General features: G+C 43.4%; 1 protein-coding gene across 2 annotated transcripts in view; it reads left to right on the forward strand.

Annotated features, from left to right (window-relative positions):
* ATPSCKMT (ATP synthase c subunit lysine N-methyltransferase) overlaps positions 1 to 25231 on the forward strand; it is a 193798-nt gene that overhangs the window by 60218 nt on the left and 108349 nt on the right. For both annotated transcript variants that reach the window (XR_013369173.1, XR_013369174.1), the window contains exon 5: positions 13703 to 13744. The gene's annotated coding sequence lies outside the window, so the exon portion shown is untranslated. The remainder of the gene's footprint in view (positions 1 to 13702; positions 13745 to 25231) is intronic.

Below are 25231 nucleotides of genomic sequence, written 5' to 3' on the forward strand. Positions count from 1 at the left end.
GGATGCACTTATTCTTTTACTGGAGTTTAAGAACCTTACTTCTAGGAATATGATGGATATCTTCTTATTCTGTCCTCACATGGGAAAGAGAAAGAGAGAGTTGGGAGTAGGATAGAGAGAGGGAAAGCTCTATGTCTCTTCTTCTTTTTTTTTTTTTTTAAGATTTTATTTATTTATTCATGAGAGACACACACATACAGAGAGAGAGAGAGAGAGAGAGAGAGAGAGAGAGGCAGAGACACAGGCAGAGGGAGAAGCAGGCTCCATGCAGGGAGCCCGATGTGGGACTCGATCCTGGGACTCCAGGATCATGCCCTGGGCCAAAGGCGGCGCTAAACCACTGAGCCACCCGGGCTGCTGGAGAATTGATATTTAAAATGTGATATTGATCTTTTGTGATTTAAGCCTTTTTAGATTTTTGTAATCTAACAATGACCAGGACATTTATGGGGCTGTATTTTTGTTTAGAAGTAAAAGAGGAACTTGTCCACCAGTAGTTTTAAAGTAAAAATGAGATGAAAATGGATGTTAAGTTTCAGTTGCTTTGTGATTATATCCCAGATTTGAGATAGTCCATCATAAAGGTTACATTCCTCTAAGAATATGTTTATTTTGCCTTTACTTTTGAGGGGATAAAATTCTATTTAAAAATCATTTCAATGATATTATTCCATTGTCTGTCTACATCTAATGCTGGTGAAGAGAAGTCTGTGTCATTGTAAATATCATTTGTGATTCTGAGTGTCTCACAAAGGAGGTACTGACAGCCTTTGCTCTGGGCTATCCTTTCTGTGGAGGTTTTTAGAACTTCCAACAGCCTTGGAAGAGAGAGATGATATTTCCTTCTGGAGCAAGTGATGGCTTTGCTCAGCGCCATGGAAGTGAGATGTGCCTCCCTTGGGGTTTTCAGGACTCTGTCCTCAGAGTACTAACATTGTTTTCCTGTTTGTCGGTGGGAAGTGTTTGGAGCTCAGCTTTGTCTTTTTTGTGTTGGAACACAGGAAGTACCTTCAGTCAGGAAATTGACCGAATTTAAACAAATCATCATTTGATGAACTCCTCTTGAGTATTGAACCACTCTTACATGGTAATGTAATCCTGGACTCACACTTGTTGCCACAGTGAGGTGCTATTGATAATTCCCATTGACAATCCCGAGTTTGATTTTAGCTGATGTCGTTTATACTTTTCTCCTCCACATTAAAAATTTTTTTAAAGATTTGGTTTATTTATTCATGAGAGACACAGAAAGAGAGGCAGAGACATAGGCAGAGGAAGAAGCAGGCTCCCTGCGGGGAACCTGATGTAGGATTCGATCCCAGGATCCTGGGATCATGACCCGAGCCAAAGGCAGATGCTCCTTTGAGAGCATCTGAGCCACCCAGGTGCTCCTCTCCTCCACATTTATTTCAGAGTACTTATTCTATTTTTTTAAAACTTAACTCATCCAGCTTTCCCTTGTTGTCCACCCCCTTGGGATTTTCAGAGCAGAGGCACTGCTATTCCTAGAATTTTACAGTGATCCCAGTCCCATTTAATGTCCCCACACTTCCCCTTTCCTCTTGTTCATGCGAGATGTGCTACATTTCCCATTTTACAACTTTTCACTTCTTCAAACTGCCCTTTATTGCTGAAAGTTCCACATTGTAATCTGAAGAGTAGAACACTAAAATAGCCATTTCTGAGTGATCTGCTAACTACTGGGCTGTAATTGTATTCCAAATTGGTAGTTCAGCTAAAACTTTAACTATTTTATTCAACTTGAAAGATATATTTGTAGCGGATTATTCCTGCTTATAGCTTTACCAAGAGCTTTTATATTACAGTTAAATATTGTACCACCTTAGATATTTTTCCATCTATTTGCACAAAGCTAGATGAAAAATGTTAACAAAGACATAAAAATCATATGTTAAACCAGGAATAGTACTGAACAGAAATGATATACTGCATCATCTTTTATTTTTTTCTGAGATTTATTTCTGTGGAGAAGATTCAACCCAAGAATATGATGGGTAATACAGGTATACCAAAATTTCAAGCACCTTTGATTATGAAGCTAAAACTTCTTTTATACTCTGGCTGGAAAAAAAGGACTCCATGTTCAGATAAATTACCTGAGGTAGAAAAATAAATACCAACCATAGAGATGAGACATGTTCATTGCATGTATTAGATTGGGCATTCTCCTAGTGAGGACTGGCCCATCATTTCAGTCCCTTTCCCTTCTGATTTCTAGTACACTTTAACCTAAGGGTAGTTAGGAAACTATGGGTAGGATGGCAGGGAATTACTGCAGCTCTGCCTTTTCCCATAATGGGAGGGCGGAGTTTCCTAATCTGAGATCCGTGGAACCCCCAAGGGTCCCAGGTAGGCTTTGTGTAAAAGGTGGGGCATAGGTGGTGGTGTGCTGCTGGGAAGTGCGTCCATATCTTTCATCACATTCTCAGAGGGGTCCATGATCTTCCAACTGCCAAGAACCACATGCAACAGCTTCCTCTCTTAACTGCTACATAAGAGTTAATGGGTAGTAAGCACTTATGTGTGAGGACTATTTTAAGAACTTGGTTGCAAATTATTAGGGAGGATTTCAAATGTGTAAAAAGTAAGGAGAACAGTAAGATGCTCCTCCCGGGATTTAGCATCCAGTTTCAACAATCTTCAATGTTTTGCTAATTGTTTTTAGCCATTGAAATTCATGGCCTGAAGTCATTGTCCTAATTACCTCAGGGGAGGGTGTTGTTACTACTCCTGTTACAGATGGGGATATGGAAGCTTGTCTTGGCTCAGCCACTTGCTGGTGGTTGTACTGCTAAGAAGTGGTTGAGTGGGGAGTTGGGACTTGAACCTGGGGCTGGCCCCCTCTGCAGGCCCTCCCAGATATGCTACTAGGTGTCTCCTTTCTTGAGTGGCTGTCTCTCTTGGAGAATCTTCTGTCCATGCTCTGTGTTCCTACTCCTGAGTGCTGAGCCTACTTTTCCTGGACACGTTTTTATTTAGGAAGAAGCTGCCATTTACAGAGATTTATAGATCCTCAGCTTTACATGTGGTTTTATTGTATTTTTTAAAAAAGTATTCTGCTTGCTTTTATTCTAATAAGGACTCTCCGAGAGAGGTATTTATATTCCCATTTTATAGGTAAGGAAGCCTCAGATGTTAGCCACTTGACCAAAGTTATACCTAATAAGTGATGGACTTGGCACTAGAATCCAGACATTCAGTGTTCTCACCTGTCCAGCACAGACAGTTACGCAACATGACATTTTAAAAGAAAAAAAATATGTAGAATATATTTTCTAGAAGAGAGTTTATATTCACCCAGTTGGTTAATGGTGGCTAAAATTGGCCACCTAGCTAGAAATGTAGTTATTTCAGCCAAGGGGAGAGTCTGAGGCATAACAAGTGAGCATCTTGCCTGCCCTTGGGGCATGGTGGTGTTCTGATCAAATTCTCAATCCCCACTGTGGGCTCTTGATTCTCAGCACCAGCTGGGCCCTTGGGCATCATAGTGCGTGCTCTCATGGCTTTGTGAACCTTTTAATAGGGGAAGGAGAGACTTTTTGGGACTTGTGGATTTTAGGGCTTTCTGTCACCCCCTTAGCCTGATCTGTTCTCTGGAACCAGGAGTACCATCAGCTGTCCTCAACTAGAAGGTACTGTGGCTCGCTGTCATCTTGTTAAGGCAAGCAACCAGGTAAGTGACATGCCAACATTCAGAAGACACTCTTGTCCTTCAGGAGGTGACTGGCTCAGTTTAATCTGCGTCATCTGACCGCGTCATTCAACTATATTATCTTTACGCACAGAGATGAGGGAACAGGAACAATTCTGCTCCACATGGAGGTCGATAGGGAAGAAAACTATCAGGAAAATACCAGAAGCCAGAGCATTGTTGAAAAACTGACCTACCCTTAAATATATAGTAAATGATTAATTTGCACTTTCAGTATATTATAAAACCAAATTACTGCTTGTATATAACCCAATGATGGCTTGGCTAAGTGGTTGATTAGAAGTCATCTAATCTAATAATAATCTAGTAATACTCTAAAAACAATACATATACCTATGTATATCTATAGGTCTAGGAAAGCTCTATGGGATATACACCCACCTGTTACTTGAGGTTTTTTGGGAGGGGCAGATTTTGGATCCTTTCCTCTTTCTACTTCACACTCACTTTTTAATAGAGCATGTACTATTTCCTGTCATCAGAAAAACCAAAAATATGAATCACAGATTAGGAGGTGAGATTTCACTTCTCCCTGGAGCTCACATGGGCGTGGGTTGCCATCAGAATCCACTGGGGAGTGTTTCAAGGCGAGCTACCTGTCTCCCTCTTCCTCCTTGATCCTCAGCACAGGCACTCCTTGCTGCAGTAGCTCAGGGCATGGCCAGCCCGTTAACCTTTGTGCGACTGCATTCTCTAAGCGCCAGCATGGAGAAGCCTCACCTGCTCTAGACCCCAGTGCATCGTTTCATTTGTGTAGTCACTGGAGACTTGGACAGCTTGCTGGGCCTCGGGGCCACGTTCTGTCCATCTCTGAAAGGGGCTCACTAGAGACCTTGCCAGGGAAGGTGATGATGCTGGAAAGACCAGAGGACCAAATCATCCTCCTCTCGGACATGCCTCTGGGAAGGGACATCAGAGTAGTCTAGGGAGAAGCAAAATTTGTCTTCCTTTAGGGGAGAGAGCAGTTCGTGGAATTAAGCACTTCTGTTTGTACTCTCAGGAGGGAAAGAGTGTTGGATGTGACTTCCTGAGGTTTAAGGACACTTCTGGAAAATTAGGATGGATTGAACCAGGACATTTCTGAAGACAGGATACTTGAGGGATGCCCCAAACCAACAGGGATGAGTCTGGGAGACCCACGTGTCCCCAACTTCCGAGTCTAAGGAGAGTTGGAATAGACAGGTTACTTAGCTGCCCCGTACCTCAGTTCCCTCATATGGAAAAGTAGGGTAATAATGATCATTGTGATGATTACATCCATGGATGTAATCCATGTAATCCACACATGTGTCAGCATCTACTAAATGTCAGCTGTTACTTCCATGAAGTCTGGTGGGGGTCATTTGGGCCTGCAGTGGGGACACGAGACCGTGGAAGAGGAAACGTTGGTGTTGCAATCACTCCTTCCATGCTCTTGGCCATGGAGTGGCCGACGTGGTGCCTCTGCCAGCCTCACGCTGTGAAGCAAGGGCTCTGAGCTCCTGTGGCCTGGAGGAAGCTCACTCTGCTGCAGGAGATGCTGGCATTAGGTGCCTTCATGAGAAATTGGGGGGCAATGGGGGGCATCCTGACCCTTTGTGACATATCTCATGCATGCCCTTGGCACTGCTCAATGGCTGGTTTCCTGATGAACCATGATGAAAGCAATCTTTTTTTTTTTTTTTTTTTTAAAGATTTATTTATTTATTTATTCATTCAGAGAGAGCGAGAGAGAGGCAGAGACACAGGCAGAGGGAGAAGCAGGCTCCATGCAGGAAGCCCGATGTGGGACTTGATCCCGGGTCTCCAGGATCACACCCCAGGCTGCAGGCGGCGCCAAACCGCTGTGCCACCGGGGCTGCCCTGATGAAAGCAATCTTAACTAAGACTGGTCCTAATTCTTGCCAGTGTTCAAACCCAGGATAGATGGTGTGGTCAGGATGAGCTTTCAACATAGTTAATAAGACTGAAAAGGACGACTTCAAGTTTACTGGGAAATGAGGAAGGAGGGAAATAAAGGCAAGAGCTCTATATTGGGGTGGCCTCCTGGAGCCCAGGGTGTTTGGTGGCTCTGAGTGTCCAGCCCTGTGAGGATCCTCTGTTGAGGCATTAGGGCATGTGGTGGTGCGTGGTCTGCCAAGGTGAAGGGGCTAGCCACCTGGTCATCTAGCTTGTCATCTTCCAGCCATCACTGGATGTAGGTGAGGCTGATCTAAAAGAGGTCCCAGAGGTGAGACCTGGGGGGCCCTTGACCACTAGCTCAGTGGGGACAGAGGCCTGGGAGTTTTTGTGTCCTTCCTCTACTTATGAAGAAACCAGTCATTGGATTTAGGGATTACCCCCAATCCAGGATAATTTCATCTTGGGATCCTTAACTAATTACTTCTACAAAGACCCTTTTGTCCAAAAAAGGTCACCTTCTAGTTTTGGAGTAGTCCTGACTTTTTTCACTATTTAACCTACTACATCCTGGTTGCCAGAGAGACGGCAAGGACCGTGAAGTAGAGTTCTCATGGTAGACGAATTGTCATGGGTAGAGCAGGTGATTTCCACCAGCTGTTTCCTTAGGAGACAGATAATATTGGGGTGAATGGGCTGGCCCAGCCAAACCAGATGCGAGCCCATTGCACATTGTGTGGCACCATTATCTTAGAAGTGCTGCAGCTTCCGTGGGGCTCATGGTCTCAAGCACATGTTTTTGAAAGTGGGTTCCACTGAGAGAAGTCTGAGTAGGAGAACCTGAAGAGCTGCCTTGCAGGTGATGCCACATAACTGTGACTTCTTTGTCAGTGATATTCACACACCCCAGTGGACTTTGGAGTCCATATACTCACTGGTGGATCTGTGTGGTTGACCCATTCACAACAGGGGTTTACACTGTAATAGCACATGCTAATTTAGTTTTGGGAGTTTGGGGTTATTATTATTTTTTTTTTTGCAATATCCTATTGTGTCCTGGTAACACTTGTTTGTGTCACTGAGAGCAGCGGAACACGGCGGAGCACAAGAATTGTCCATCTAGATCTTCACAAAAGGGTGGATTGTGGTGGGCCCTGACCTGGCCTCCTGCAGGCTCAATGACTCGTAGGACATGGGACATGGAGTACGCAGCTAACTGTATTGTAGTCTCTTCATGGCAATGCTTAGGGTCTTGTCCGCTGATGTGGCCCCAAACCGCATAGTACAAAGTGGTGAATTCTGGGCCCCAGGCCTCCCTGACATGGTGGATTACTCCACGAAGGCTGCACTGACTGATAAATTTTGGACCTGCCTCTTTGAGCACATGGGAAAGTCACGGGGGGGTTTTGCTCGTGTACATGTGACCGTATCTCAGGAATATCTTTTGCACGTTTGCTATCTCAGTAGATAGGCTGAATTCATGCTTTCAATTCTAGTCAGTCTCCATACCCTGGCCAGACCCTAGCGCCCCAGATCTTGCCCAGACCAATCTCCATGCCTGGGGGATGGAATAAGCTATTTGACTTAAGCCAGTCTGCCAGTCTGGAGGTGAGGCAGGGAAGGTGGAGTCAGTCTCAACCACAGAGCTGAGCGGTGGAGGTGTAGTCTGTAAAGACGTTTGGAATTTTGTACCTTGAATAAAGAGCAGTAACGCTGGAGGAGGAAATAGCAGATGACGCATTCATGGATTGATATTTTCCAGATTGTATGTGCACTTAAGATGGCCCGGCCAGATACTTGCTGACTCCAGTGTTTTCATTTCTTTATGACCTTTTTTCCTCATAATGGGGAGTAAAATTTTATTTTGTTCTTCCTAGGACTGGGAGCAATTCTAGGTAGCTCTGCTTCATGGGTAGAGATGCTGCATTTTTATTATTCAACCAATAACGGAGCCCTGCTCTGTTGTAGACACCGCATACAAAGATAGGGAAGTCTGCATTGCTTAAGGTAACACTAGCTGCTGTAACAAAGAGACCCCAAACTTCAGAATTTTAATATATTAGTGATTTTGTAGTAGTTCAAGTTGGTGGGCAACTCTGCTGCGTGTGGTCACTCAGGGACTTCAGTGGACAATGGCTCTGCAGTTCTCACTATGTGGCTTTCAGGGTCACCCTAATTCTTGGCACTTCCACCAAGCAAGAAGGGGAGAGAATAGGGTGGGAGTGGGGGAACAAGTGGCATGCATCACTTCTGCTCACATGCCTTTCTTCTGGAAAGTTCCTGTCTGCCCTCTTAGGATGTGTTCAGTTTAATGGGGAAGAACAGCATGTGAGCCACAGGCAGAGGAAGAGTTGGTCTTAAGCAATCATTTTCCTACCTCACATCCTACACTGTACAATTCCAAATTGCCCCAACATTAAGAATTGGTCAAAGGAAAAAAGCTTTCAGATGGAAGGAAGCACATGCCTCATTTTACATGTTTTTTTAAAATAAATTTATTTTTTATTGGTGTTCAATTTACCAACATACAGAATAACACCCAGTGCTCATTCTGTCAAGTAACCCCCTCAGTGCCCGTCACACATTCACCCCCACCCCCCGCCCTCCTCCCCTTCTACCACCCCTATTCGTTTCCCAGAGTTAGCAGTCTTTATGTTCTGTCTCCCTTTCTGATATTTCCCACACATTTCTTCTCCCTTCCCTTATATTCCCTTTCACTATTATTTATATTCCTCAAATGAATGAGAACATATAATGTTTGTCCTTCTCCGATTGACTTCACTCAGCATGATACCCTCCAGTTCCATCCACGTCGAAGCAAATGGTGGGTATTTGTCGTTTCTAATGGCTGAGTAATATTCCATTGTATACATAAACCACATATTCTTTATCCATTCATCTTTTGATGGACACCGAGGCTCCTTCCACAGTTTGGCTATTGTGGCCATTGCTGCTATAAACATTGGGGTGCAGGTGTCCCGGCGTTTCAGTGCATCTGCATCTTTGGGGTAAATCCCCAGCAGTGCAATTGCTGGGTCGTAGGGCAGGTCTATTTTTAACTCTTTGAGGAACCTCCACACAGTTTTCCAGAGTGGCTGCACCAGTTCACATTCCCACCAACAGTGTAAGAGTGTTCCCTTTTCTCCACATCCTCTCCAACATTTGTGGTTTCCTGCCTTGTTAATTTTCCCCATTCTCACTGGTGTGAGGTGGTATCTCATTGTGGTTTTGATTTGTATTTCCCTGATGGCCAGTGATGTGGAGCATTTTCTCATGTGCTTGTTGGCCATGTCTATGTCTTCTTTGGTGACATTTCTGTTCATGTCTTTTGCCCATTTCATGATTGGACTGTTTGTTTCTTTGGTGTTGAGTTTAATAAGTTCTTTATAGATCTTGGAAACTAGCCCTTTATCTGATACGTCATTTGCAAATATCTTCTCCCATTCTGTAGGTTGTCTTTTAGTTTTGTTGACTGTATCCTTTGCTGTGCAAAAGCTTCTTATCTTGATGAAGTCTCAATAGTTCATTTTTGCTTTCGTTTCTTTTGCCTTCGTGGATGTATCTTGCAAGAAGTTGCTGTGGCCGAGTTCAAAAAGGGTGTGGCCTGTGTTCTCCTCTAGGGTTTTGATGGACTCTTGTCTCACATTTAGATCTTTCATCCATTTTGAGTTTATCTTTGTGTATGGTGAAAGAGAGTGGTCTAGTTTCATTCTTCTGCACGTGGATGTCCAATTTTCCCAGCGCCATTTATTGAAGAGACTGTCAGTCTTCCAATGGATAGTCTTTCCTCCTTTATCGAATATTAGTTGACCATAAAGTTGAGGGTCCACTTCTGGGTTCTCTATTCTGTTCCATTGATCTATGTGTCTGTTTTTGTGCCAGTACCACACTGTCTTGATGACCACAGCTTTGTAGTACAACCTGAAATCTGGCATTGTGATGCCCGCAGATATGGTTTTCTTTTTTAAAATTCCCCTGGCTATTCAGGATCTTTTCTGATTCCACACAAATCTTAAAATAATTTGTTCTAGCTCTCTGAAGAAAGTCCATGGTATTTTGATAGGGATTGCATTAAACGTATTTTACATGTTTTTAAAATTTAAAATTTTTTATTCCCCCCCTTATATCTGTTTCCTGTAAGTTCTCCTCTCCTTTCCTTCTTCCTCTCCCTCTCCTTCTTTTTCTTTCTTTTTTTGAGAATCTTAAGCAGACTCCATGCCCAGTGCAAATTGGCCTGACACAGGGCTCAATCTCATGACTCTGAGATCATCATCTGAGCCAAAGTCGATAGTTGGATGCTTCACCGACTCAACTGCCCAGGCACCTCCCTGAGTAAGCTCTTTGTTGTTAATAGTGATGCTCTTAAGTTTTATTTACCTCATTGTATCTCCTGGTCACTCTTAGTCTTTATCCCTTGGAAAGAACAAATAAATCCAAACCTTTACTGAAGACTTACAGTGTTCCAGGTTTGTATCCCTATTCCCTTCTCAATTAATCACCACAACACACCTGTGAAGGAGTATTATTATTTTTATCTTACAGTGATGGACATTGAGGCTCAGAGAACCCAGGCAACATTGTTAAGATCAGGTACCGGTAGGGGTAGAGCTGGTGTTCACTAGGGCCACACTAGCTGCTGAACAAGGACAGCTCTACATTTCAGGGCTTACCATGTAGACATTCGTTTCTTACTCAAGTGGCGACCCAGTTAGGGGCTCCTAGTTGGTGGATGGCTTTTGTCCTCAAGTACTTCCCTGTGGTTCCACTCTTTTTTAGCACCTTGGATCACTCCACATCCAGTTAGCTTCTACTCAGACTAATGCCCTTTCATTATTCCAGAATCCGATCTCTACCTAGGACCGTAGTGTGCCATAGATGGACTTGCATGTGGTCATTTTTATATTTTATGAAATATATGCCTTGAAACACTATGCTATTAATTACATTTTAAAAACAAAATTTGTAAAACTTAATGTAGGTTTTTGCCACTTAATTTTTTCCCTCAACAAAACAAAACAGGGAAGCAATGCAGTTTTCAGGCTCTCAAGTATTAGCCTTATATATTCCTTTAGCTTCTTTGTAGTAAAACTGCATTTCCTGATAATGTCTGTTTTTTTGCTTTGTTCCCCTTCTTGTTTCTGACCTTCAGAGTTGGCTTCTGTGGGTATTTTGACAGATGCCTGGCTCACACAGGCTCCTGTGGTGAATGGAGATTCCTTAGCTCCCCTGTGTTACCGCTCAGACTATTAACAGGTCCTTAAATGGATGCACCAAGCCTCAGCTCTCAAGTCACCACTGGACTCTTCAAGTGTGTCAGCCACAGCTGGTGATGCTTCTAGCATTTCCTAAAGCTCTCAGAACCTTGTTCCACATTTAGCTGCTTCTCATGAAAGCCCTAGATTGGTTAAGAAAAAACAAAAACAAAACTTCTAATGAGTTCTGGGATCAAGACAATGAAAAGAAATGATTCTTTCTTGGTGAGCCACTTTGGGTTCCAAGGTGAGGGAACTGAGTTTATTTTTATTTTTTATTTTTTATTTTTTTGGAACTGAGTTTAATAACCATGAAGGGTGAGCAGTGAGAGGGTGGGAGGCAGAGGTAGACCCACCACACATGAGCGACTCCCTGCTGATTGGCTCTATCTCAGGACCAGGTTGTCATCATACTTCTCCGATACCTCCTCTCCAAGACCAACACGGACAGCCACTTGCTTCCAAGAAATACACCATTTGTCCCTGGATGCTGATGAAGCTTGGCTGCTGGATGAGCAGGTGGCTGCCGGGCTTTCTGCAGCGCTGGAGGGACGCCGGGACGCATGGCTAGCCCTTGCACATCTAACTCATGACCCCCGTCCACCGGCCCCATCAGAGGGAGACGCCAGTGTGGCCAGGGCTTCACCTTTCCCAAAATGGAAGATTGGACCTGGGGTGTGACTCTACCCCTCTCACCTGGCTTGGTCTGCGAGTGTACCCTACACCCACCGAGAGCCTGGGTGCTCCTGCCTGGGGAGAGCGTGGCCGGGCGCTGTCGCTCCAGGGCCTGAGGTTTGAAGCAGGTCTCCTGGGAAGGCTTACCTTCCTGGGGATTCCAGAAGCCGAACTCCTGGGTGGCTGAGATGTGAACAGAAGACATTTGATAACATGGATGTGAGTGGGAAGCAACACTTAGCTTCTCAGCTTTGCTTTCTGCTTCTGGTTCTATAGAATAGGTGTTAAATCATGGTAATTACTGAATTTCCTCTAAGATATGACTGATGGCAAAATACACGATCAATTTAATAAAGGTATTTGCATGTGTGTATGTGTGAGGAGGAGAATGAAATACCATTTAAAATGTACAATTTGATGTCAAAACATTCCAAACTCAGAAATGATAGAATGTGATGGAATGGCAGGATGTTTTAGCTCAAGGAAATACGTTAGACGATTTCCTGCTCCGGACTAGAGCAAGACCTGCTCCTTGGGTGGCTGGGGAGGCCCTTTTTCTTGCAGGTTAGTGATCCCTTTTCTGGCAGTGGTTTTGCAATTACAGGAGCCAGCCGAAGCCAGCGGCTCTAGCACCGGGGCTTCCACAGGGCAATTTGTGGCGGTGATTTCTTGCTGTCGCCTGTCCTGCCGCCCATCTAGCTAGCGCTGAACCCACCGTGAGCCAGCGGGCCCCTAGGGAGGGAATTTGTGGAAAGATAGATTCCTCTGTCCCTGCCTACATTTGAATGCTATTGTGGAAACTGAATAGAATACAGATCGCCCCCAAACTGAATTCTGTGTACTTGCTCTGCTAAATAGAAAATTGCATCTCATACGCGGTTCCTAGACAGGGCTCTGTCTAGACACAGAACTTGCTTATGGTTTTTAATGTTCTTGGTCGTTCAGGCATATGAAACCCGCTTGCCCCGATCGCCTCCCGACCGCGGGCTATTTGGTTGGGAGGACGTTTGCGCTGCCTGCTGCCAATCCGCTCCCGGCCCCAGCCCAGATCCTCAGAGATGCCGCAGTTCCCGCTGTGTCGCATCCTGAGTTGGAACTGCTCCGGCGAGGGATGCGGTCTCGCCTTTACAGGAGTGTTAAGCTATTGCATGAGGGCAGCGGGAACTGCTGGCATCAAAACCTCGCAAGATCCTTCCTGTGTGGCCTCAGTTTGGGAAGGAGACCCCTTGTCTCCCTTATTCCACGTGGGGCATGTGGATGTTAACAAGCTCTGATCAGCGTTTGAGCGCCATTGTCTCCTTGATGTAATTCCTCTCTAGGCCCTTTGTCTCTGTCGCCTCTAGCCCCGGGACAGACTGTGGCCGGGTGGGGGTGGGGGGGGGAGCCTGGAGAGGCTGTTGTGCCATCATAGCTGCGGGGAGTCCCGTTCAGCCTGCGGGCTGCACAATTCACCAAATGAAAATGTAGGGACATAGCATTCCATCCAGGAGCAGTGCCAGGTGCTGGCAGAGTGGGGGGCTCCAGGCATTGGATTACTGGGGGATCATCAGGAAGACCAGAAATGGTTCCCCCACTGGTTGGACAGCACATTCATTCTCACCATCAGTGCTTTGGTCCTTTGAGGCTGCAACCCTTTATTTTCACAAGTCCTAAGTAAATAAAATTCCATGACACAGACATGTGTAGGGGAGGGCATAAACTGAGTGTCAAAGAAATTAAAACATGATCTAGATTTTGTCCTGAGATGGCATTGCCAAGAGGAGTCTTTGTTTGTGTCCTGAGACATCTGACAATCTCCCTCAGGGGAGGGCCTGGGCGTGGGGCCTGAGCTGTGTGACTGGCAGGGGACAGAGCCCAAATAAGAGGCCCTACCCTTTGATTTTCTCGCTGGGTCTCGTGGTTGAGTTGTCAACACTCAATGCCTTCTGCTTAGGGTGGCTTTCCCTGGGGGTGCTATGTTAGGGAATTAGAGGGGGCATTTTGTGTTGTGAGGGGGAGGGGCTCTGCTAGCATCAGGTGACTGTGGTCTAGGAGCACTTAGCATCCTGCAGTGAGTGAGGCAGTACTGCCCACTGAAGGATTGCTGGCTCTGGTCAGACTTTCAGATGTCACCTGGGACATTCACATAGTGAAAATATTCTAACTCTGTTTTCTATATGCACAGGTGTGATATGCCCTGTATACTCTCCAGGAAGGCAGCCACCAGGTAAATCATTTTGCTTGTAACTTTACAGGGAGTTACCACCTCTGTCCACCTGCCTCTGTGGCTATTATGTCCTTGAAGACTCTAAGGACGGCAAGCATTGATTCCTGCATTCCGTCCTCTAGGGTTGTGTTCTTTCAGCATTTCTGTCTTGAAACATACATACATTTATCACAAATTTATTTTCTCCCTTTTATCACCTTTAGGGCATTGTGTTGATTATTTATTTATTTATTTATTTATTTATTTATTTATTTATTTATTTATTTATTTATAATATTTATTTATTTATGATAGTCACACACACACAGAGAGAGAGAGGCAGAAACATAGGCAGAGGGAGAAGCAGGCTCCATGCACCGGGAGCCCAACGTGGGATTCGATCCCGGGTCTCCAGGATCGCACCCTGGGCCAAAGGCAGGCGCTAAACTGCTGCGCCACCCAGGGATCCCTGTGTTGATTATTTAAAAAATTGTTTGTGTTAGGTTACACACACATACACACATTTTAGCCATCTTTTTTTTTTTTTTTTTTTTTTAGATTTTATTTATTCATGAGAGACAGAGAGAGGGAGAGAGGCAGAGACACAGGCAAAGGGAGAGACAGGCTCCATGCAGGGAGCCTGACATGGGTCTTGATCCCGGGTGTCCAGGATCATGCCCTGGGCTGAAGGCGGCGCTAATCCGTTGAGCCACCTGGGCTGCCCACATTTTAGCCATCTTAACCATTTTATTTTTATGTATTTATTTTTAAATTTTTAAAAAAGATTTTATTTATTCATTCATGAGAGACACAGAGAGAGGCAGAGACAAAGGCAGAGGGAGAAGCAGGCTCCAGGAGGGAGCCTGATGTGGAACTCGATCCTGGGTCTCCAGGATCACACCCTGAGCTAAAGGCAGACACTCAACCGCTGAGCCACCCAGGCTCACCCACTGCAGCAAGACTGTACATTATGCTGTTTTCACAAGCATAGCTGTCATCTGTCACCATACAATATTATAATACCATTGGCTCTATTCCCTATGCTGTACCTTTTATTCCCATGACTTACTCATTCCATAGCTGGAAAGCTGTATCTCCCACTTCCCTTTGTCTCCTCCCCTCTGGCAATCAATCAGTTCTGTGCATTTATGGGTCTGTTTCTGTTTTTTTATTTGTTTGTTATGTTTTTTAGATTCCACATACAAATGAAATTATATGTTATGTCTGTAGGTTCATCCATGTTGTTGCAAATGGCAAGATCTCATCTTTTTTATGCCTAAATAATAGTCCACAGTGTGTGTGTGTGTATATATATATCTATCTATCTTCTTTACCCATTTGTCTATCAATGAACACTTGGGTTGCTTTCATGTCTTCACTATTATAAATAATGCTGCAGTAAACATAGGGATAGATATCTTTTTGATTTAGTGTTTTTGTTTTCTTTGGGTAAATTCCCAGTGGGGAATTACTGGATCATATGGTATTTCGGTTTTTAATTTTTTGAGGAACCTCCATGCTGTTCTCCACAGTGGCTGCACCAAATTTACATTCCCACCAATATGCACAAGTGTTCCCTTTTCTCCACATCCTTGTTTTTTTTTTTTTTCACATCCTTGTTAACACTTGTTATTTCTTATATTTCTGATACTGGCTATTCTGACTAGTATGAGGTAAGATCTCATTGTGATTTTGATTTGCATTTCCCTGTTGATTAATGATGTTGAACATTTTTTCATGTGCCTCTTGGCCCATCTGTATTCTTCTTTATCAACATATTATTTTAGCAACCTCTCCTTTTTTCTCTCTAGCAATGCTCTGCTTTTCCCATACCTGACCCCTAGAACCAGCTTTATCCAGTGCAGCCTCCATGGTTTTCTCTTGTTCTTTGTGAAATTGTTTTTTTTTTTTTTTAGTATATATATGTATTTTTTCCCTTTGCAGTAATTAGTAATACTCTTTCTATTAAGTAGGAGAATAGAACAGCTGTTTTTTTAAAAATATTTTATTTATTTATTCATGAGAGACACAGAAAGAGAGGCAGAGACACAGGTAGAGGGAGAAGCAGGCTCCATACAGGTCACACCCTGGGCCGAAGGTGGTGCTAAACCTCTGAGCCACCTGAGCTGCCCAGAACAGCTGTTTTGGCATTGAGCATGTGAACACTGTATACAATGAGTGTTAACGAGTAATATTTCCATGACTGAGCTAGAGTGCATTTCCTGGTGGATGATCTTAGAGCTACAACAGAATAAATCTGGACCCCTTGAAACCGCAATTGGGGTTTTGGGGCTTTTACCTGTTGTTGCCTTGTTAGCCATATAAGTTATGACAACAACACCAACACAAAGCTTTCTGAAAATGTCTAAAGTAATGTCATCATTTGGCGAGTTAAAAAGGCAGAGCACTGTTGGGTCACCTGGTTGGCTCAGTCAGTGGAGCTTGTGGCTCTTGTTCTTGGAGTTGTGGGCTTGAGCCCCATTTTGAGTGTGGAGATTACTTAAAAAAAACTTTTTTTAAAAAAAGTAGAGCATTGTGGATGAGGATGAGAAGTGACAGGACTTCTGTTCTATGGACAGACAGAAGCAAGCCTGCTTGACCTGTTTGTCCCAGGATCTCCATCCTGGGTTGCACTCAGGGAAGCCCTTATGCATTAGCCCTGGGCCCATTCTGAAGTTTTCTCTTCTCCCTTTGGATGTCTCCTCTGCACTCAAACATGGAAAGCTATTTCAGGAAACCAACCTGGGCACTGAGTAGCTGATATTTTCTTAATAACCTTCAGTATAGGCCCCTAAAAGAAATCTTTCTTTAATGTGCCAGGGACCAAAAATATATATAAAAGAAAATAATTACAGTATTTCACTTGAGATTGTGCAGATAACGACAAGTTCCTTTTTTTAAAAAATTTTTTACTAGTATTTATGGCTGTTCAATTAAACTGCCACCAAACAACAGTGAACCTACCACCATTTCCTAGTGTGCTATCTTGGGGTTTGTAGCTTACCATATGTTTGAAGTATGACATAATCCTTATGGAGCACATTCAATTTGTTGCTTCCCAACTTCAATGGAAGCAGTTAAGTCTGTCTCCTTTTAGACAAATTGTTAATGAAAAGGTAGCTGAACAATCATTTTCTTGTAATATGCAATTCCATCTCCTTAAATACAGGAGCCTGACAGACCCATTCAGCAGTTAGTACTTTCTCTATACAACTGAACTCTATCTGACCCTCTGAAACTAACAATTGGAGCAAAAAGAGAGAAAGAGGGGGACAGGCAGCTAAAAATAAATACTTACCTGTAATACGTATAATCCTAAAAATTGAATGGCCAGTATATTTTACTTTATTGTTTTCAGATAATGTATGAGTAATTGCCTTCTGCTGCCAAGTTCATTTTTATTGATTTTAAAGTATTTCATGATTTTGGTGCAATGTTTGGAAAATGGTGGGACTGTCTGAAAGATTCAGAATTTAGAGTCATGAGCTTTCCTCTCTTTTAGCAGTGAGTCAGCAGCAGTGAGTGTGCTGCTGATGGCACAGATGCACCATGGCTCCCTTTTCCCTAGAGAGCAAGGGAGGCGGAAACAAGGACTGGCCATTTGTCTGAGCAAGCATATGTTTTTATTTTATTTTATAACTGACTTTACTTTTTAACAATTTCCCCAAGAATTTCTTAAATAGAATGTAATAAAAAGACAGCTTATATCTCCTTTTTAGATACAAATACAATACTCTAGCAGTGTCTGTAGGGCATAGTGCAGAACAATAATGGCTGGTGTTTATTGAGTGTTCACTCTGTGCCATCCTATAGCCAGATTATCTGTGTACCTCACTACTGGAGCATGGATGGGCTATGATGATCACCTCCATTTGATAGATGTAGAAATGTGGGTCAGAGAGGTTAACTAACTTGCCTAAAATCACCCGGTAATTTTGTGATAGAGCCAAATTATCACTCCGGCAGGCAAACTCTGGAGTAGAGATTCTTAACTCCTACACGATGCTGCATGTCAGCTGAAGATTGCTTTTTATAGTAAAGCCTCATCAATTCAGGCTAATTTGGGGATTTGAGGGAGAAGCCATCTGAATGACAGGATGTTTGAAAAAAAAATGCAATCTCATACCTCCAAAGAGATGGTGGATAGAATAAATTAAATGAGGGTTTTAAAATTAGGGAAGCAATCTTGAAGATCTCATTTTACAATAAAGGAAAATGTCTGGTCTTTAAAGTAATAAAGTATTTTAGGGGTGCTGTGTGGCTCAGTCAGTTAAGGTCCGACACTTGGTTTCAGCTCAGGTCATGATCTCAGGGTGGTGAGATCGAGCCCTGTGTTGGGCTCCCCACTCAACATGGAGTCTGCTTGAGATTCTTTCTTGCTCTGCCCATTTCCCTGCTTGTGCACTCTCTCTCAAATAAATAAATAAATAAATAAATAAATAAATAACTCTTTAAAAAATATTTTAAGGTCTTGCATTCAGGATTCTAATCCCCATTTTTTCACAGTACAAATGTAAACTATTTACCAGTTGATTGAACAGACATCTGCAGTGCACTCCATAGCCATGCCTTGGGAAGGTGGCAACTTTGAGAGTGTAGATTCCAAGCTCAGGGCTGGGTTCACAGACTTATTCCCTTGCTTGATAGTTCTCCTGCTTTAGTCAACTTCATCAATAACACTGACTTTCATTGACTCTACCTCCTGGCATTCCTTAAGATATCTAACTTGGCCTCCCTCTTTGGGATCTCAGCGTTGGCTTTCTCTGGCAAAGCCACTACTCCAGGGTTGTGTTCTCTCCATGGGATCCATGCTGATTCTGCCTACCTACAGCCTCATCTGCCTCAACTTGACCTTGGGACCTCTCCAACGGATGTTCAAAATCATGTTGAAAATAAAAATTATTCCGACCCCCCAATTCTGTTTTTTCTCTTACATTCTCAAATTTTAAAAAAATGGCACAGTCTTTTGTCTCTTGGCTCAAGGTCGAAACCTTGTGGCCATTTCTCTCTTCTTCCTGACATTTGGATGCCAAGCCTTTGGTGGGTCTTCTTAGATGTCATTCAAAGCCAGCCACTGGTCTCTATCAATGCCTTCATTCAGGACTTGGGGTTTATGCCTAAGTACAGTGATGACCTTTTAGCTGATCTCCTTGCCTCTGCCTTTCTTTCTTTCTTTCTTTCTTTCTTTCTTTCTTTCTTTCTTTCTTTCTTTCTTTCTTTCTTTCTTCTTTCTTTCCTTCTCTTTCTCTCTCTTTCTCTCTCTCTTCTCTCTCTCTTTTTCTTTCTTTCTTTCTTTCTTTCTTTCTTTCTTTCTTTCTTCTTTCTTTCCTTCTCTTTCTCTCTCTTTCTCTCTCTCTTCTCTCTCTCTTTTTCTTTCTTTCTTTCTTTCTTTCTTTCTTTCTTTCTTTCTTTCTTTCTTTCTTCTCTTTCCTTCTCTTTCTCTCTCTCTTTTTCTCTCTCTCTTTCTCTCTTTTCTTTTCTTTTCTTTTCTTTTCTTTTCTTTTCTTTTCTTTTCTTTTCTTTTCTTTTCTTTTCTTTTCTTTTCTTTTCTTTTCTTTTCTTTTCTTTTCTTTTCTTTTCTTTCTTTCTTTCTCTTTGCTCCCACGAAGAAACAAGAGCAATAACCAACAACCAACCCAACACAACCTCTTTGGTGGCCCTCATTTGCTTGTAGGATGACCTCTTGGCTTCACATTAAAGAATGTTCATCATCTGGCCTTCGCGTTTCAGCTCCTCATCCTGTCCTACAGTTCAGGCACATCAGCTGTCACCTGACCTTGTTTCTTAGGAAAGTCGTATATTTGTGTATTTGTTTTATTCTTAAATGTATTTCTGTACTTTGACACTAATTGGAGATGACGTTTCTTGTGCCCCATCCCAATGTTTGCCTGCTGAACTCATGTTTGCAAAGGTCTGGTTTTATTTTTTTTTATTAAAGATTTTATTTATTTATTTGAGAGTGTGCACGTGAGAGAGATCATGAGCAGTGGCATGGGTAGAGGGAGAAGCAAACTCCCTGCTGAGCAGGGAGCCTGATGCAGGACTTGATTGCAGGACCTTGGTATCATGACCTGAGCCAAAGGCAGATACTTAATCAACTGAGCCACCCAGGCATCCCATTTCCTGTTCTCATGGCAGTTGAAATGCACCAGTATTCACATGGTATTGTGCTTATTTGTCTTCCCGACAGCCTAAGATAGACTCCGGGCTGCTGGAGGATAGGGACTGTGTGTTGCTGTATTTGCACCAGTGCCAGGGCTGTGCACGACCTGCAGTTGTTTGCACATGTGTGAGCAAGGAGTGGGGAGGGAAGGAAGGAAGGAAGGAAGGAAGGAAGGAAGGAAGGAAGGAAGGAAGGAAGGAAGGAAGGAAGGAAGGAACAGTGTCACAGAAATGGAATGGGTGGCAGGAAACCATGGATGGGGACATTAAGAAATTGAAGGAACAACTATAGTCAATGAGCTGTAACAGTTTAGAACTTTGTGTTCGACTTTTATGCACCATAGAACTCTGCCCTGTTGCCAACAATTTTTGGAAAAGCCACAGCCCTAATGCTTAAACACATTGCTGTAATTCGACTCTCCATAAAGTGGTCATTAAATTGTGTTTTGAGGCTGGGAAGTGCACATCAGTGACATGCTTAACTGTACAGGCGCGGCAAAACAGGAATCTAGACCTATCTGTATGCAAATACAATGCTTCAAGTTCATTATTGTTATTAGGAATGGAAATATAGCCAGAGCAGAAATAACAGTATATTTCCCTCTGCCTATGTTGTGTTTTTGTCAATGGGGTTTCTGAAGGACTATGCATTTACTAACCCATTAGAATGAGCGATTTTATATCCTAGTGTAAAATTAAAGGAATTTAAGGATCTGCCTAGGAGATACACTTGTTTAAACCTATATTAATGTCTCTATTGGTTATGTTGGCTAGGTTGGTGGTATATTATTAGAAAAAATGTCCCAGCCATGTGTATACTTTCTAAATCTCAATGTACTTATTTTCTGACAAGCAATAGAGCTGATTTTCTTTTTCTCATCCAAAATATAAGATGTGGGACAATGTAACTACTCTTAAATGCAAAGCGTGCCATCAGTCCTTTATTATTTGAAAAAAGTCTCATTCCTATTATCTCATTCTGCCTTTTCTCTGGTGTACACTCTGGGCTTCTCCCAGCAATCATGTTTGAAGCCATTAATTTCTTTTTAAAATTTCTTTTAAAACTTTTTCTTAAGTTTTAATTCCAGTATAGTTAACATACTGGAATGTTAACTATTAGTTTCAGGTGTATAATACAGCAATGCAACAATTCTATACATAATCAGTGCTCATCATGGTTAAGTGTGCTGTTAATCTCCATCACCTTTTGCACCCATCCCCCCACCCACCTCCCCTCTGTAACCATCAATTCTCTCTAGTTAAGAGTCTGTTTTGCTGAGTGAAGTAAGTCAGTCGGAGAAGGACAAACATTATATGTTCTCATTCATGTGGGGAATATAAATAATAGTGAAAGGGAATATAAGGGAAGGGAGAAGAAATGTGTGGGAAATATCAGAAAGGGAGACAGAACGTAAAGACTGCTAACTCTGGGAAACGAACTAGGGGTGGTAGAAGGGGAGGAGGGCGGGGGGTGGGAGTGAATGGGTGACGGGCACTGGGGGTTATTCTGTATGTTGGTAAATTGAACACCAATAAAAAATAAATTAAAAAAAAAGAGTCTGTTTTTTGGTTTTTCTCTCTATTTTTCTTTATTCATTTGTTTTGCTAAATTCTGTATATGAGTGAAATCACATGGTATTTGTCTTTCTGTGACTTCTTTATTTCACTTAGCATTACACTTTTTAGCTTCATCCATGTCACTGCAAATGGCAAGATTTCATTTGTTTTTATGGCTGAATGATATTCCAGTGTGTGTGTGTGTGTGTGTGTGTGTGTATGTGTGTACCACTTCTTTATCCATTCATCAGTCTATGGACACTTGGGCTGCTTCCATAGTTTGGTTATTATAAATAATGTTGTAATAAACATAGTGCATACAGCCTTTTGAATTAGTGTTTTTGTATTCTTTGGGTATATGTTCCATAGTGAAATTATGGGATCATATGGCAATTCTATTTTTAACTTCTTGAGGAACTTGCATACTGTTTTCCATGTTGGCTGTACCAGTTTGCATTCCCACCAACAGTGCACAAGAGAGCCCATTAATTTCTTTTTTCATCCCTACAGTATTTGCTGTAGTACTTACCAGGGCCTCCCTTAGGTTGTGTGGGATCCCAGGCAAATATTCCTTTGGGGCCCCTGTCCATATTAACAGTGTGATTGAAAAATGTGTTATAAAATGTATGGGCCCACAGAGGTGTATTGATTTATCAACAAAAATTTAGAATTATAGGTAGAAAAGAGATACTTATGCACTTATTTACTCCCCAGTCAGAGCACCTAATGATTCTTCCTTCCCTCCAGGCATCATCTCTTGTCAATCATCTTTATTGTCAAAGGCACCGTTCCTCTAAAATGCCCAGTTTCCCAAGTTGTTACTCATAATAGCATGGCTCTTTGGAACGATATGCGTTGAAACAGAGCAGCCTGTCTTGCCTCCACAGTTCCCTAGCCCACTTAACTGCAGGCTGGCTATACCCATACTCATGACACTGCATCGTGCATAACGCCATCCAGGACTGCTGTCTTCCAGGGACCCTCTCACAATGATGGACATTGTGCTTTGTCGATGATGACCCCAGATACAAACCTTACTCAGAGGACACAGTCAAACTTGAATGGTAATTTGCTTCTGGTCACACTAAATGTACTAATTTTATAGCGTGTAGTTAGAACAGTCTATCTTCCAACCATGTCCTGAACTCTTCAGGCACTTATCACTGCATTCCTAGGATGGGATCTCACAGTGTTGATTATACCCAGGGATGGGGTGAGAAGAGTACCCATTGGTGCAGAGGATCCATCCCTCATCCTGTGGGGCTTCCATTGATGCAGGAAAGTATAGCTACCAAGGATCCTCACTCTATTTACTGTCGCTTCTGTAAAGAAGTCGATCTCAAGTTTTGTAAATAGTCTCCTTGAGCTATTCCAGAGACAACCCATTAGGTATTCTCCAATAACCGCGAACCTTGTTAAATCATGAATTGTCCAAGAACCTATTAGTATGTAAAAATAGCATCTGCATGTCCTAGCCATGGTGCGTGAACTTGCGTGTGTATGTGGATTACTGTAGGTGCTTAGCTGTTCTCGTGATTTTCTGCACCCATTTGTGAAGTGTATAATGCTGTTGATTTTCTTTTGCCTTGTGAGAAAATACTAAAAAAGACTTAAACATTTTAAAAAGGGATGTTGATGGGGAAGGAAGCTGTGTGTGGAGGTACATGGGAACTTTCTGCTCAGTTTTGCTGTGAACCAAAAAGCGCTCCAAAAAAGTTATTTAACAGGAAAAGAAAATAACATAAAAAAAGGACTGACCCAGAAGAGAATTATGTCACCACATTGATTGGAGCTGGGAGGGGACTTTGAAAAGAGCTCCACGGTGTTATGGGGCAATAGTCTGGAAAGCCCTATGTGGAGGTGGGGGTGGCCAGCCCTTAGGACTGCCTGACTTGTGACCCGGAGCCTGCAGAGGAGTTCGTGTGACCCTCCTCCATGCCAGGGTAAAGACACCTGCCTCCACCCCAGCTGCCCCTGGGGTGTGTGTGGCCTAGAGGCTACAGTGTGGTGGGAACACCAATGGATAAGAGTCAATTCATAGACTCGCACACACTCAATTCAAGTTCAAGCGTCAGCAGTGACCCTTTGAGGAACAGAGCCCTGAACTTGTCTTGTGTTCAACATGAGTGAGAATGTTCAAAATTAGCACATCAGCGCCTTTCCAGTGGCCTGACATCACACTGATCCTTGAAAGCAGTTGGTACCACCTAGTGGGGGTGAGCTGCTGGCCGGCCACCCTCCTGGAACTGGAGCCCAGCCAGGGCCCAGGATAACAGAGAACTTCTTTGGGCATCTTGTCACTCTCACATGAAGGCAGATAAGGGGGGTAAATAGGCACATGGAGATGAGGGGAGAGATGCTCACTGGGGCAGTGTGGGCCTGGGTGGCATTATCAGCCTTGGCCAGGCTCAGCCCCTGGGAAGGAATGGAATATTAGTGGGGGAAGGTGCTTCCAGCAGGGGTGCTTGGGGTCTGGGGCTTGGGATAGGGCTCTGCTTGTCCAAGTTCTCAGGTGGTGCTGGGAATTTTATTCGTGATGTGTTGGGGACAAGGGTAAAATGTGGACCTGGCCCTGCCTCCAGGCAGTTTACATTCTGGGCTTGTCAACAGATGGACAACCTTCAAGTCTCAGCTTTCTGTATGACTCTGTTGTACTTGCTTCTGAGACTCAGACAGGTGTCGTGCACACACTCTAGGGAGGGCCCTGCTGCAGCGGCAGCCAGAGAGCAGCGGGGGGGGGGGGGGGGGGCAGGAACGCGGCACGTTCTCCCAGAATGGAGTCTTTCAGACCATGGGGTCTATGAAAGGACGTTTTTGCTTGGGCCTCTGCTTCACTCTTCTCCACCGGCAGTTAAGATGCCAGAGGCTGATACCAGCACCATTTGTTCTACTCAGAGGCCCTGGGATCCTGCTTTTCTGATTGCTTTGGCCTCTGTTGCTCCTCTGGCCTCATCATCCACACAGAGCTGCTCTGTACTGTTGTGCACGTTGTGCATTGCACGATGGTAACCCATTCCCAGGGGGCACCACTCACATCACAGACATGGCCGATTTGTGTATTTTACCAAAGTTTTCCAGCAGGTGGCAGTAAATGTCTTGTTCTAACAATGGCATACTATGATGATGATGATGATGATGATGATTTTTTTTTTTTTGGTGGAAGTCTCGAAGAAGGGGGGCGTCCCTTTTATTTTTTAATTTTTTTGTATATTTTTTTATTGGAGTTCGATTTGCTAGCATAAGGATAACACCCAGTGCTCATCCCGTCAAGTGTGGGGGTCCCTTTTAATAATTTGCGGGAATGTCACGTCGGGCTCCCGGTGCATGGAGCCTGCTTCTCCCTCTGCCTATGTCTCTGCCTCTCTCTCTCTGTGACTATCATAAATAAATAAAAATTAAAAAAAAATAATTTGCGGGAATGTGCCAGATGGGCTAGCAGTACCTTGGACTACCATTGCCCACTGTCTCTGCTGACCAACCCTTGGAGGCACCTTCAGTTTTCTGTACTTGACTTTGGAGACAATAGTCCTTTCTTTTTTTTTTTTTTTTTAATTTTTATTTATTTATGATAGTCACAGAGAGAGAGAGAGAGAGAGAGAGAGAGAGAGGGGCAGAGACACAGGCAGAGGGAGAAGCAGGCTCCATGCACCAGGAGCCCGACGTGGGATTCGATCCCGGGTCTCCAGTATCGCGCCCTGGGCCAAAGGCAGGCGCCAAACCGCTGCGCCACCCAGGGATCCCCGACAATAGTCCTTTCTTATAAACGTCTAAAGAGGTTGAGATTAGCAT

The sequence above is a fragment of the Canis aureus genome, chromosome 31 (genome assembly GCF_053574225.1).
Source record: "Canis aureus isolate CA01 chromosome 31, VMU_Caureus_v.1.0, whole genome shotgun sequence".
In the NCBI taxonomy this organism is placed as follows: domain Eukaryota; kingdom Metazoa; phylum Chordata; class Mammalia; order Carnivora; family Canidae; genus Canis; species Canis aureus.